The 16,089-nt window shown below is 40.5% G+C and overlaps 1 long non-coding RNA gene across 1 annotated transcript; it reads left to right on the top strand.

Moving 5' to 3' along the window:
- The first annotated feature begins 370 nt into the window (after positions 1-370).
- LOC127003124 (uncharacterized) lies at positions 371-4,041 on the top strand. Its single transcript, XR_007756976.1, has 3 exons — positions 371-450; positions 3,666-3,812; positions 3,959-4,041. It is a non-coding gene; the product is annotated as an uncharacterized LOC127003124 (long non-coding RNA).
- Positions 4,042-16,089: the final 12,048 nt, after the last annotated feature.

Genomic DNA, 16,089 nt, shown 5'->3' with positions numbered 1-16,089 from the left:
ACAAATATTAATGAATAAAAATACAAAAAAACTTAGGGACCACGCTTTATTATAAATTTGGTGGCTTTGCCTTCGTCATTTATGTCGTATATTTGTGTATACAAGTTCAAATAAGCACGCACTCAGTGAAACAGTGAAACGAACGGATCGAATCACTGAAACAAATGTGGTGATATTATTATACATCATCTTGAAAAGGTACTGCTAATGCTACTAGTAAACCAACCACAGTTTATGAAACTAGTACGACCGCTTACTACAATCACTGCTTCCTTATTCTGGTGCATTTTGTTCTTACCTGGTTCACGTCACTGGTTCGACCCGTCACTCGGTCCACTGAAACACTGAGTGGCCTCAAGTCGTCCTACCCGCCAGTCGCCCCACAGCCGGCCTCGTCTCCGCACCACCGCGGCGCCTCCTCGCCCCGTGCTGCTCACCTCTCTGACGCAGGTAAGTCACGCGAGTCACCACTATATAGTCAGGCATGGTCGCCGATCAGTACACATCGCTCCAGTTAGTACTCATGGCAGAGGAAGCATATTGGTTAATCTTAGGGAGCACCACTCCAAACCAATATTCGTTGTAAATTAGCACGTGAAAGTCTTATTATTATAATGCATTTTCGTATACGTTTTACCTTGGGGAGGGTGTGGGGGTAGCAAGACTAGGTGTGTTGTGCGATGGACTGGAAAGGCTGGGCGAAGTGCGTGGGAGGAGTGACATTATTAGGTGCAGGGTGGTGTGGTGTGTGGGTTGTCAACAAGGTTTGCCTAAGTGATTGTTTACTTTAGTGATCGTTGACCTCAATGGTTGTTAATAAGCTAACTACCCATAATGGGACCTCGTCACTGTGTACTCTTGGTGCTAGCACATTCAATTTTAAAGGTGTTCACACAATGGGTATAGACAACACTCAGAAATAATGTTCCACTAATTTATGACCTTTATGTCAAAGAAGTTTCCTCTGTTTAAGGATGTGTCCTTTCGTGACAATGTATCCACGAGGGCATGCTGGAAATAGTATTTTCATGTCCATACAAAAGTAGCTTTTCGCCCTGTCTACCCATACTCTACCTGCCCACAATGCAGTAAGACCCAATGCAGAGCCGTTTGGCGTGTGGATGACGAAACTTAACTACAGGGATGCGTGATATGTGGCAGAGGGACAAGGCTGAGGGGCAAGTGTCCGATCCATTATCAGTTTTTGGTTACAACTCTTCCCCACCTCCTCCCGTGTCCTTACTTCTGCAACCTATTATTTGAGGTGGAGTAGGCCCATCCCTCGTCACCACTGAAAAGCCACACCGTTGGTGGTTTGGTACAGTGGGCGTCATGACAGAATGGATTCAAATTGATCACTGCATCTCTCCACTGTATTTAAGACCTGGCTTTGGAAAATGTGACATCCAAGTCTCGGGGAGACCATCCCACAGCACCCCCTCCCCACCACACACTGCCCCCCCCTCTCTCTCTCACTCTCACTCTCTCTCTCTCTCTCTCTCTCTCTCTCTCTCTCTCTCTCTCTCTCTCTCTCTCTCCTCGGCTCGAGTTGATATACATATCGTTATATTTTGTTTGTTACTGAAATATTAAAGTGGATTTCCCCCCCCCCCCTTCAACCCACACCCACCCACCCACCCACACACACACAAACACATGCGCGCGCATGCGTGCCTGTGTGTGTGTGTGTGTGTGTGTGTGTGTGTGTGTGTGTGTGTGTGTGTATTTACCTACTTGTATTTACCTAGCCGTGATATTCGAGGAAGGAGCTACGCTCGTACACTCCCGTCTCTGCATTTATTATCTAACTAGGCCTTGAATTCATGAATCGTCTTTGCACGGACCACATCCTTTTCCAGGCCATTCCAGGCCTCCACTATTATTTGTGGAAAGCTGTTGTTCTTAATATCTCTTCTATTGACATCATTTTCTATCTTCCGTGCAAGGCCTCTTGAGTCTCTTGTATTCCATGTTATTAAACCAAACTTTGTTGTTGCCCTCTGAATCCTCTCTAATTTCCTTATGTTTAAATTTGTGCTCAGCGACCATATTGTTGCTGCGTATCCCAACCTTGGGCGTATCAGTCACAATCAGTTTCTTCATCATTACATCATCTAAATATTGAAATGTTACCTTTATGTTCATCTCCAGGTTGAATGTCGCACCTACAATTGTTTGTTTCTCTGGCGAAAAATTATCTGATAGTTACTCCAAGATCCTTTTCCATTGACGTGTTTTAATGCTTTAATTTCCCATTGAATAGTTACCTGAAGTTATCTTTTTACCCCACTACACTGCACTTTCCGGTGTTAAATTCCATTTCCCAAATACGTTTCCACTCTCATATCCTGTCCAGGTCATACTGCAGTGTTTGACAATCTTCTGCACTTCCAATCTTAATAACTTGTCATCGTCAGCAAACAAACTTATACTTATTCATTCCCTCCGTCATGTCGTTAAGGTAAATTGTAAACATGACCGGGGTCAGCACCAACCCTTGTGGAACGCCACTGATCACTTTCCTCCACGAGGACCTCGCATCTCTGATCACCGTCCTTATTTCCCTGTTCTCCAAAAATCCTTCATCCACTTCAAAGTCCTCCTCAGTCCTCCGATGTTTTCCATCTTCATAGGAGTCTCTCATTCAATAAGGTGATACCTTATTGAATGCTTTGCGTAGATAAAAAAAAAAAATCCGTCTGCCCGACTATCCCTTTGCTGTATTATCACAGACAAAAATCTTATAAAGTAATTTGGAGAAATATTATAAACGACTAATATTCCGATGCTGCGCCCATTAATGGGGAGGCGGTGGCCGAGTCGTCAGAGTAACGGCCCCGTGTTCAGGAGGACGCGAGTTCAATCCCCGCCCGGTGCCACCAAGCTGGGATTTGTCAGCCGCCGCCGAGTGGCTTAAAACTAACCACATGCTGTCCAGAAGACCACCTATCAACCCGGACTCTAGATTCTAGGATCAAAGATGAGCTCTGGGAGGGCAGCATGAGCCAATGCGCCAAAACGGGCTGGGCCGACCATCAGGACCCACCGGAAAGAAGCCTTGGACCGACCATCAGGACCCACCGGAAAAAAGCCTTGGACCGACCATCAGGATTCACCTGTTTGTGGCCGAAAACCATCAGACGAAAACACCTTTTAGTCACAAAATATGACATTCTGCTTATGTCACCATGTCAGCTGTTTGTGTCGTCAGCGCAGGTTTTATGGCTGGGCGGCTTCGGGAAAATAAAGCGGCCTCTCGAAGTCGACAGACCGGCTCGATTATGATTCGCATTTCACCTCCTTTATGAATCCCAGATGCAGTAAGCTTGAATATCCTTTAAAATCTCCCTGGTTCATTTCGACCACATCTCATCAGAGGCGGATATGAAGCTTTAGAGAAAGATCACTCTTGCCAACCGCATGGACAATAATGTGGTGGGACACGTTGTTCCACGAGTTATATTAAATGATCGGACAAGACTTTTGTCGTTGACAATACTATGACAATCCCTCGCGAGTAAAAACACATTAAATTTGTTGTACAGGATCTTAGTTCTCGAAAGTCAAAATGTTAGTCCGTCAATAGTGTGTGTGTGTGTGTGTGTGTGTGTGTGTGTGTGTGTGTGTGAGAGAGACATTCAATTATGAGTAAGTGTCCACCCCAGCAACGTAGGGAGGTGTTCACACCTGGGCATCACCTAGTTGTCCTGCCTTCAGCGACGTAGCGGGCACAATGAAGGTGACCCGACCTCACCGACGAGACGCCTGCATGGAGACTTGCTTGGAAAGACCCCCGGAGTTGGCACTATAAGGTGGGTGAATCCCTCCTTCCCCTTCCCCCACACCAGTATGCTCATATTTATTGACTAATATACAAAGTCTTGCATACTTAGCATACTTTGCATACTGAGTTGAATATCATTGATCTTCCCTGATCTGCAGTGTGTATCATTTCCAGATATTGCCCTGAGCTGGTGTCTGATGTCACAGCAAGTGTAGCTACGACTTCACACAACGTAATATTAACACAACTTATATTGACATTTTGTTCATTTGAACCAAATCAGTGAACATATATTCCAATTATGAATGACCTTTACATTCATGTTACTTGTGCACAACTGTCATTCAGTCTATTTGAGGTTATGATTGGATATTGATATATAAGTAGTAAAACAGATGGTTAACAAAATTTATGATTCAGGTGAATAAGGGATCTTTTAAACATTTATATGGCATGCAGTACTTTTGACGGGTCTGTCTGGAGATGGAGAACACCCCTGCCCCACTAAACACACTCGCTCCCTTTTCGTGGGGATCGTCAGAGTGATGTAATTGAGACCCAAGCTTGTCGATCCAGGCCCGGTGCAAACCTCCAGGGGGCTCTCTGAGTGGGTGACTGGTATATTCTGAGCCTCTCATTGGATCATTGACTACCACATTTATCAGCTGAACTTAACCTCTAAGAGTGGCCATAGCGATGCTCTCCGAGACGAGGAGACCTGCCAATGGAGAATAATGGTGCCCATCTCAAAGGAGTAGATATAGCCATTTCTCGCCGAATGCAGTCTTCTGTTGTTGGAGGTACTTCGGTTGAGGAGCGTGTGATGCTGGTGAAAGTTGAAGTACACCTTGAACTCTATATATTATGCAGTAAAGGTAGTCATCAAGTTGCAACGAGGTTCGGAACCAACAGGCCAGTAATGAGTCAGATTGATTACAAGTCAAAAACTTGTATTAATGTCCTACCATGCATAGAGCAGCATTCCTGTGCCTCCTGCCCTCCCCTCCTAACCTACCTGTCCCCATGAGCTCACCTTGCCCCAGCCCAACATTTGGTTGACCCCTTAGTCATTCAGTGTTGTGCAACGTTACAAAATTGAGATACAATGTTTAGCCACAATGGTGGCTTTAGCCAAACGCCCCATCAAATCATGGCACAGGGAGTTGTGTTGGCTGGGGGGCAGTGTTTGTAAACAAGGGACATCGCAGTTATGAGTGGCCAGCGTCACCTCGGCTGCATTTTTTTACCTTCTGTGAATGTTTTGTTAAACTATGATGGCTACTTCCATTAAATGGTTGCATATAGGAGCTGTTGCAGGAATTGTGTGAGGAAACTCTCGTTGCGGGGATGCCATTTTGCTAGCCATCTGGTGTCTGCTAGATCTAGCAGTAAGCTTATATAGCAGACTGTAGGCCGATAAACTGGTAGAGTAGCGATTTGTGACTGCAGGCAACCGAGGAAGTGAGGGTGAGCTGGCCCATCCCACTCATCCTTCCTTCATCCTGCCTTACCCTAGCCTGGGTAGGGTAGGACCAGCACGTGAGGACAGCAGTGGGTTGGGGGTGGGGGCTAGGCATGGGAGCGCGATATAAACAAGCAGTTGGTGTACCAGTGGTGAGATATTTGAAATGTCAACTCATTACTTTAGTTACTTATTTAATAGTATTGGCCTGGTCGTAACTGCAGGCGGTTGTAAGTCACATACATTGTAACTCTAGGACTACCTGTATATGCCTCTATCAAGACGTGCGAGTTTGAGGGGAGAGAGATGTTCTATGCCAAGTTCAACTCTGTAGTCAATCAGTGCCCCCTGTGTGACGTACGCATTGTACTGGGCGAGTCCAGTGCAGTTGCTGACACAAAGTGCTGGCTATGACTTATTGTCCCAACTTGCTTCTGGCACCAGAGACGTAGACAGCTCTTCCCAGAAGGCTGAGCATTGATTGCTTGCTCCTGGTTCCAGCCTTGCCACCTCTCTCTCTCTCTCTCTCTCTCTCTCTCTCTCTCTCTCTCTCTCTCTCTCTCTCTCTCTCTCCAAAGAGTAGTGATTGACGGATTTAACTCAGAGTGGGCGCCTGTCACTAGTGGCGTCCCTCAGGGCTCGGTCCTTGGCCCAGTGCTCTTCATTATTTACATCAACGACGTGGATGTTGGACTCAATAACCGCATTAGTAAATTTGCAGACGACACAAAGATTGGTAACTCGGTTCTCACTGACGAAGACAGGCAAAGCCTCCAAGAGGATTTGCACAAAATTTCAGCTTGGTCGGATAGATGGGAGATGCCCTTTAACGTAGACAAGTGCCAGGTCCTTCAAGTTGGAACGAGGAATAAGAAGTTCGAATACGAAATGCGCGGCGTTAAACTCAAAAGCGTTCAATGCGTCAAAGACTTGGGGGTCAAAATCGCGTCAAACCTCAAATTCTCACAGCAATGCATCGATGCAGCAAATAAAGCGAACAGAATGTTGGGCTTCATTAAAAGAAACTTTGTATTCAAGAATAAAGATGTAATACTCCCGCTCTACAACATTTTTGTCAGACCCCACTTGTAATATGCGGTACAGTTTTGGTCCCCCCACCATGCAAAGGATATTGCTAAATTAGAAGGTGTTCAGCGTCGGGCAACGAAAATGATCCCTTCCTTGCGCAACAAATCCCACGAAGACAGGCTTTCTACCCTTAACATGTTCTCTCTTGAGAAACGTCGCCTCCGAGGAAAACTGATCGAATGTTTTAAAATACTTAATGGTTTAACGAATGTAGACAGATCAACATTGTTTATGATCGATGACAGTCTGCGCACGAGGAACAATGGCGTAAAACTCAGATGTAGACAAGTAAATTCAGGCTGCACAAAATTTTTCTTCACCAACGTTGTAGTGCGAGAATGGAATAAGCTTCCACCATCAGTGGTCCAGTGTAACACGATTGACTCCTTCAAAAATAAGCTCGACCGTCACTTCCTTCAACTTAATATCAACTAGAGTAGAAATGCAACGTTTTGGAGTCTTCTGATTAATGTAAAATCACTTAGGTTTAAGGACAGACCACCAAGTATGGACCATGGGGTCTGTGTGGTCTGATTTTCTATGTAAATCTCTCTCTCTCTCTCTCTCTCTCTCTCTCTCTCTCTCTCTCTCTCTCTCTCTCTCTCTCTCTCTCTCTCATTCATTTATTTATATCATTCTTTCGCATTCTGTCTATCTGTTTCTCTTTCTTTCTCTTTCTTATTTCATTCTTTTCTTATTCATTATTTTTTTTTCTTTTTCTATCTTCCCCATCTCGATTTCCGGTCTGTCTCGTTCTTTCTGTCTATATATTTTTCATTCTCTGTCTTTCTTTCTCGTTATTTCTTTTTCTCTTTCTTTCTTTCTCTCTTTCTATAAAAAGAGAGTGGTTGGAACTAGTGAGTGAACTTTTAGTTAAATATGTAGTCTGAGATGTCTGAAATCTGGCTGGTTAGGAAAGGCTTTCATTATTGTGAGTAGCTCATTCGCTTCTTAGGAGTCCTTGTCCACGACTCGTAACCTATCAACTACTCATAGTTTATTGCGACCTTTACTGCATTACTTAGACGGCTTAAGAACTCATCTTACAAGGTTTATGAACGGCATCCTGCTCATAACAGACTTATGATCTTTTCTGCATACCGCTCCTGATGCCTCTGGAACTAAGAGTGCTGTGAAGTGTGAGGGAGCCATTTCCAGCTTCTTCCCTGTTAATTCAGGAGGGTATTGGGGGTGCATCCTTGGTCCATCACATTCCAATACTTACATGGACTGGGTATTCTGAAAAGTTTTTGATCAGAGTCATTGCAGAGCATCTGTAGGCGATATCATGGCCACTGACCTTGTGTTTGCTGATGATGCTATACTTTTCGCGGAATTGCTGGAAGTTCTGGTGATGGCGCTTGAAGTGCTACAGTGGGAGACAAAACCACTGGGTCTGAGAGTCTTCTGGCCCAAAACCAATATTCCAATCATTTGAAGGCTTGCTGGGTGATCAGTACAATATTTTTGTGGATGTGGTGAGGATGTCGGTCACCAATAGTTTCACTTACCTTGGTAGTGTAGTGCATGCTCAGCATGAGTATTGGCGATAATATGTATGCAGATGGAAAAATATTTTAATCTTCAAGTCATTTTTGCTTTTTCTGTCTTACTTTATATCAGTGAGACATGGACACTGAACATTGACATGAAGAGGGTTGTCGATGTGTTTGGTATGCCGCAGCAGGATCATGAGGTATTGCTGGAATGACTGTGTCGAACCATCAAATACTTGATGAAACTTAATCAAGGGCATGTTACCAGCTTACTCCTTAAACACCAACTCTGTCTATATGGGCATGTGGCACACTTCCTGGATGTCGATCCAGCTCATAGGATTGTTTATGTATGAGACAACTGCTAGTGAAGGAGACCAATGGAACACCCATGCAACTCGTAACTGGGACAAGTTGATCTATCCTGCTGAGATGTGCTTGGAAAGACCAACACCATGGAGGCTAGCTTGGGGGTTCATTGGGAGGGGAGGCAGCGGATGAGTGAAGCAACATCCCTACTGGTGTGCTCCCCATTAGTTAGTAGTCGGTATTAGGTAACTTGTACCATACACCTTTACAATATCAACTAACTAACGGAGAATACTCCAGGAGGCGTGGCGCTTTACTCACCTGCCATCTCTACTCCTGACAGTTCCTCCAAGCAAGCCCCACGGTACCAGCTAAACGGTACGGTACCGGTACCAGATTGCTCGGATTTATTTATTGGATTTATTGATAATTCTTCAAGTCCGATTTTTTTTTAGGTTGCTACTAAATATTGTTATTGTTATTAGAATATGATCGATTACATCCATAATAACTATACATGCTATTTTTTTTTCGAAAAAATAAATATTCACTTCATTCAGACAGAGAGAGAGAAAGAGAGAGAGAGAGAAAGAAAGAGAGAGAGAGAGAAAGAGAGAGAGAAAGATAAAGAGAGAGAGATCACCACTCAGTGAGTGAATATCTAGGTGATATGGGTACTCGATCATAGTTTAATAACAATAACAATATTTATTAGCAACCTAAAAAAAGAAAAAGAATCGGACATGAAGAATTATCCAGTAACTCCAATAAATAAATAAAATAATAAAATAATGGAAACGGGAGCTGTGATGGAAACGGAAAGCAGGACAAAATGGTGGGAGCTTGGGGAGATGGCCTGCGAGGCAGTGACTCAGCGTCTCCACACAAGGCCCATACCGCGTGATACCACATGGAGAAGGGCGAGCGCCCAGCGGCACTAAGATCCAGACGGTACCGGTACTAGCGGCAATGCGCAGTGCCGAGTGATCATGACGCTTCCCGGCACCCGAGTGGTCATGAGGCTTCGCGGTACCAGGTACCGGAACCGGGTACCGCGAGGAATCGATTCTTCGCGGTACCTGGCACCGGTACCTGGTACCGCGAAGCCTCATGATCACTCGGGTGCCGGGAAGCGTCATGATCACTCGGCACTGCACATTGCCGCTAGTACCGGTACCGTCTGGATCTTAGTGACGCTCTCCCTCGCCGCCTGCATGGTATCACGCGGTGGGTCGGTGTGGAGACGCTTGCTGAGTCTTCGCCTCGACCGTCTCTCCCCTCCTTCCCACCATTTTGTCCCTGCTTTCCGCTTCCATCACAGCTCTCGTTTCCATTATTTTATTATTTTATTTATTTATTGGAGTTACTAGATAATTCTTGATGTCCGATTCTTTTTCTTTTTTAGGTTGCTAATAAATATTGTTATTGTTATTAGACTATGATCGAGTACATCCATGATAACTATAAATGCTTTTTTTTTTCGAAAAAATAAATATTCAATTCATTCAATTCATTCAGAGAGAGAGAGAGAGAGAGAGAGAGAGAGAAAGAGAAAGAGAAAGAGAAAGAGAAAGAGAAAGAGAAAGAGAGAGAGAGAGAGAGAGAGTTTTCTTTACAGGAAATTTATTTGGGAGTTTCATCAGAAGTCATAGAGATAAAAAAATATTTCTTCGGGTACCGGTACAGGTACCGGTACTAACGGTACCTGAGTTTTCGGTACCGGTACTAACGGTACCTGAGTTTTCGGTACCGGTACTACCGGCACTCAAATTAACGGTACTTGTCCAACCCTAGCGAGCACTGTCAGAGATACATTTTCTTTCCATCAATCTGGATGCCAACAGTTCGGTAGAGAACTTTGACAAGCCGAGATCGCGAACTAGATCATTTAGCTCCTTTTGGGAATACGGATGTGGAGCATCATCGTCAAGAACCACTTCTTCATTTTTTTCAACAATGGAGGAATCTTCGTCACTAATCATACTAATGTCAGGAAGTTCCCCAAAGACAGGTACTGGAATTTCATCACTATGAGCTACAAGACGACATGCTGATTCAAGATCAGGATACTTGAGGCTGCTGCTGTTCTTTCTGTTGATCCCAGTCAAATGATAAACGCAGAAGTAGCAGTCAGTGCCATGGTTTGTCGGCTCCCTCCAAACCATGGGAATTCCAAACTTAAGACAACTCTTCTTGCCTTTGGTCCAACGACGCAGATAATCGGTGTATGTCTTGCATATCATGTTTGGCGCCCAAAGCTTTATCCTTGTCACCAAGTTTCTTACCAAAATAAGCATGGTAAGCCCACTGTATAAAACTTGTGACTGGATTCCTGTTAGGAACAATGGTGTATTCGCCGCAGATGTAGCAGAATACATCGGGCGTATTTTTGCAAGATCTTCTGGTCGAATCCATTTCATTAACCTGCAAAAATAAAATACCAGTTAGTCAGAAATTGGTGCATGTAAACTATTCAGAATTCGTTTATTTAAATAAATAAGAAAGAGTTTTTGCCTCATATTAATAGAAAATACCCGTACGTGTAAAAAAAAAAAAAAAAAAAAATGTGGCGATAGATAAAAAAAATTGACCTGCTTGAGCAAAACCAATGTGATTTTTGGAGTCAGCACATCAAAACTGTCCTAAATCGGCAAACAAAAAAACTTAGACGATAAATTTGTTGTTGGCCATTGTATAATAATAATAATAATAATAATAATAATAATAATAATAATAATAATAATAATAATAATAATGATAAAAACAATATTGCTATAAATAATTATTATGGTAATGATAAGGACATAGTGGTAGTAGTAGTAGTACAACTACTACTACTACTACTACTACTACTACTACTACTACTACTACTAATAATAATAATAATAATAATAATAATAATAAAACTAACAATAATAATCAAACTAACAATAATAATAACAATAATAACAATAATAATAATAATAATAATTATAAAAATAATGATAATAATAATAATAATAATAATAATAATAATAATAATAATAATATTATTATCAACAACAAAACTATTATTAAAGAAAATAAGAAAATAAATAGATGCTGATGGGGATGATGATGATGAATATATGAATTACTATTATGAATAATTAGGCAAATCAGTTTCCAAATAAATAAAACATTTTTAAGTTCCTGTTAGGTATTAGGATCCGATAATTTTCCTGAAATATAACCTGAATACACACGCATGCATGCACGTGCGCACCTACACACAGGACCAAACGAACACACACACCGCTCCTATGGTCCAGCGGATGACGTGGTCACTGGTCAGCCTGTCACCAGGCAGGCAGAGGCTCTGGATTCAATAAAATCAGACGGAACGACCAATTCGGGAAAATAAACGAAACTTGGCTCAACAGGACCTGCCTTCCCTTGAGAAGAAGAAGAACGAAAGAAAAAAAAGAAAAGAGAAAACGAAAAGTAAACGAATAAACTCTAACAGCCTACAAAACAAAGACCTACAACAACCAAACATGGAAAGTTATAGAGATTTTTTTTTGTGTGTGTTCCTGCAGGATCGCATAAATGAAACACGGGAATAAAGGAAGTTGCACCACGTGCGTAATTAAAGTAAACAGAGCAGAAGGCGGAACTGTTGTAGAGGCAAATCCTCCGACGCTCATCGGATCAGCTCCGAGGGAAGCGGAAAACAAAGACGAGGAAGAAATTAGGAGGAGGAGATCAAAGAAAAGAAGAACTTTATGAAAGTGGACAGGAAAAGGGGAACAAGGAGGATACAAAGTGAGGGAGGGAAGAACGCAGACGGCGCATTGACGATTTACACGATGAGACAGAGGAGAAAAACGAGGACGAAGACTGTAATTAGGGGATGAGCAGATCAGTGATGCCCGGAAGTAAAGCTTGAAGGATTGAGTGAGTGGTGGACTGACGAGGTGAAGGGATTGGGAGGGAAGGGAAAGGAGAAAGAGGCAGGATGAGAAAGAGGCAGGGAAAGTTAGTGAAGCCTCAGGGGCGAAGAAAATAATGAGTCGGAACCCAAATAAATGTAAATATTGTGTACTAATATTATCCTTCCAGGTGATACTGGTGCTATTTTTGCAATGATAATATATAATTCATATAATAATAATGATGCTAATAATAATAAGAACAATAATAATAATAATAATAGTAATAATAATAAGAAGAAGAATAAGAATAAGAATAATAACAAACAATAAAAAAAATTAAAGTAATAATAATAATAATAACTAGAGGCATAGCACTCGGAGATTGCACACCTCCGCCAAAGCTCGGCCTGAAAATTGGTATGGGCATCAACTATGATCCTAGGCATCATATGGAAGCTTTTGTTTCGAAATTTGATTAAACTCCATTTTTTTTTTTTGAAACTTTGACCATGGGCAAACTTTTCGAGGTCAAGGTCAAGGCCATACAAGGTGCATCATATGGAAGCATTTGTTTCGAAATTTGATGAAATTATTTTTTTGTAAACTTTGACTTTGGGCAAACTTTCCGAGGTCAAGGTCAAAGGTCAAGGCCATGCAAGGTGCGTCTTTCCATGAGCTAAAATATGAACCAGTCTGAGGTCTCTACGATGAAGAAAACCGAAGTTATGGCCAAAGATATGTGAATCTGACGTTTTGTGCGACCATGACCTTTATCTTTGACCTTTGACATAAAAAAAAAATAATGGGTTCTATTCTGGATGGACACAAATCTTTCCTGAAAAATAGGGTGAGATATCCGCAGAATTGTGCACAGGAGACTTAACAAACAAACAAACAAATTAACATATTAACCGGACCGAAAATATAACCTCCTCCAACTTTGTTGGCGGAGGTAATAATAATAATGATAATGATAGTAATAATAATAATAATAATAATTATAATAATAATGATAATAATAATAATAATAATAATAATAATAATAATATAAATAATAATAATAATAATATAAATAATAACAATAATAATAATAATAATAATAATAATAATAATAACAATATCAATAACAATAATAATAACAGTAACTAACAATAATAATAATACCAATAACTAACAATAATAATAATAACAATAATAACAATAATAATAAAGATAATAGCTAATAATAACTAATAATAACTAATAATAACTAATAACAACAATAACAACAATAACAACAATAACAACAATAACAACAATAACAACAATAACAACAATAACAACAATAACAACAATAACAACAATAACAACAATAACAACAATAACAACAATAACAACAATAACAATAACAACAATAACAATAACAACAATAACAACAATAACAACAATAACAACAATAACAACAATAACAATAATAATAACAACAATAACAACAATAACAACAATAATAACAATAACAACAATAACAACAATAACAACAATAACAACAATAACAACAATAACAACAATAACAACAATAATAATAATAATAATTAAAGTGTAATAATGATAGTAATAATAATAATAATAATAATAATAATAATAATAATAATAATAATAATAATAATAATGGTAATGGTGGTGATAATAATAACATTCAGGACTGGATAGTAATAATAATAGTAGTATGAGCAGTCGCTGTAATAGTAGTAGTAGTAGTAGTAGTAGTAGTAGTTGTTGTAGCAGTAGTAGTAGCTGCAGTAGTGTTATTGGTAGTAAGACAACTATTATTATTATAATTATTATTATTATTATTCCCTCCGCCAACGAAGTTGGAAGGAGGTTATATTTTCGGTCCGGTCAGTATGTTTATTTGTTTGTTTGTTTGTTAGTTAAGTCTCCTGTGCACAATTTTGGGGATATTTCAATTTTTTTTTTTCAGGGAAGCTCGTGTCCAGTCAGAATAAAACCCATTAAATTTTTTGTCAAAGGTCAAGGTCGCACAAAACGTCAGATTGGCCATAACTTCGGTTCTCTTCATCGTAGAGACTTCAGACTTGGTTCATATTCTAGCTCATCGAAAGACGCACCTTGCATGGCCTTGACCTTGACCTTTGACCTTGACCTCGAAAAGTTCGCCCAAGGTCAAAGTTCCATAAAAAAATGGAATTTCATAAAATTTAGAAACAAATGCTTTCATACGATGTATAGGATCATAGTTGATGCCCATACCAATTTTCAGGACTATCTTTTGCGGAGGTGTGCACTCTCCGAGTGCTATGCGTCTAGTCATTATTATTATTATTATTACTAGTAGTAGTAGTAGTAATAGTAATAGTAATAGTAGTAGTAGTTGTTGTTGTTGTAAAAGTAGCAGTAATAGTAGTAGTTATAGGAGTATAAATAGTGGTAGTAAATGTAGTGGTAATAGTAGTAGTAGTAGTAGGAGTAGTAGCAATAGTTGTAGCAACAGTAGTAGTGGTAGTAGTACAGTAGTAATAGTAGTAGTGGTAGTAGTACAGTAGTAGTAGTAGTAGTGGTGGTAGTACAGTAGTAGTAGTAGTGGTAGTAGTACAATAGTAGTAATAGTAGTAGTGATAATAGTACTAGTAGTGGTAGTAGTAATAGTAGTAGTACAGTATTAGTAGTAGTAGTAGTGGTACAGTAGTAGTAGTAGTGGTAATAGTAGTGGTAGTAGTAGTTGTAGTACTAGTAGTAGTAGTAGTAGTAATAGTAGTGGTAGTAGTAGTGGTAGTAGTAGTTGTGGTAGTAGTAGTAGTAGTAGTAGCAACAGTAGTACCAGTAGTAGTAGTAGTACCAGTAGTAGTAGTAGTAGTAACAGTAGTACCAGTAGTAGTAGTAGTAGTAGTAACAGTAGTACCAGTAGTAGTAGTAGTAGTTAGGGGCGAGGGAGTGAGAAACGGGATGGAAGGGAGGTGGGAGACGGAAGTTGAGAGGCCTATGCCAGTCTGGAAGTAAACGAATTACGGAAACCTATGAATACATATGTGAAAAAAATAGTGTGTGTGTGTGTGTGTGTGTGTGCGTGTGAGGGGGAGGGCTCGGCGGTCGGCCGAATGACCCTCGACATGACTTCTTGGGGATGGAGAGAATAACCGAAGCAAATCACCGAGAATGGAGGAAAGAAAAGGGAAATAGGAAGGAAGGAAGGAAGGAAGGAAGGGAGGGGGATGAATGAAGGATGGATGGATGGATAGATATATGAATAGATGGAAAGATGCAAGAAAGAAAGGAAGGAAAAAAGGAACCGAAGAGGGAAGAAAATTTAGAAAAAGAAAGGAAGGGAAAGAGGTAGAAAATGATGGAAGGAATGGAAGATTAGATATATTATAGGTTACAGAGCCTGTCACAGGACACGTCTAAGACACGAATGAAAGGTAAAGGGGAAGAAAGTAGATAGTCAATGAACTTGAGGTCAGACAACCCGGGAGGACCACGCAACAAAAAGTCAGTGTGAGAAAACAGGCAAGTAATACTTGCTGAGGATTATTTATTTGTGATTACGTTACCGATGAAGTAAATAGGAATTCACTTTCGACCTAAATTTGTTAGCATTATGTGCCACGCATGTTGCAGGGGGCAACGAGTCCCAAGCACAAACAGCTCTTGGAAATAAACACTTCCGGAACTGGACGTTAAAAGGGAAATTAAGATAATACCATTCTTTTGATTTCCATGCCAATGGAATATGACTCTCTCTCTCTTCTCTCTCTCTCTCTCTGGGATTCGTCTCTTGTTTTATCTGCCTTATTTATCTTTTCTTAAAGTGAGCAAGCAGGAAGGAAAGATAGAAGGAAAAAGGAAGATAAAGAAGGAAAAAAGAATCAGCGGAAGGAGAATAGGTATAGGAACAAATAATCATTAAAACAAAATTGAAAAGAGGAGAAGGAAGGGGAGAAAGGAAAATCATAAAAAGATAAAAGATCTATAAAAAAAAAGGCTTAAATGAACATGCATCACGAGGAAAGGGTGTAAAAAGATTAAAATAATGGAAAAACACGAAAAATAGACAACAAC

Source organism: Eriocheir sinensis, chromosome 24 (genome assembly GCF_024679095.1).
Source record: "Eriocheir sinensis breed Jianghai 21 chromosome 24, ASM2467909v1, whole genome shotgun sequence".
Lineage (NCBI taxonomy): Eukaryota > Metazoa > Arthropoda > Malacostraca > Decapoda > Varunidae > Eriocheir > Eriocheir sinensis.
This window is presented reverse-complemented; position numbering and strand designations above follow the sequence as displayed.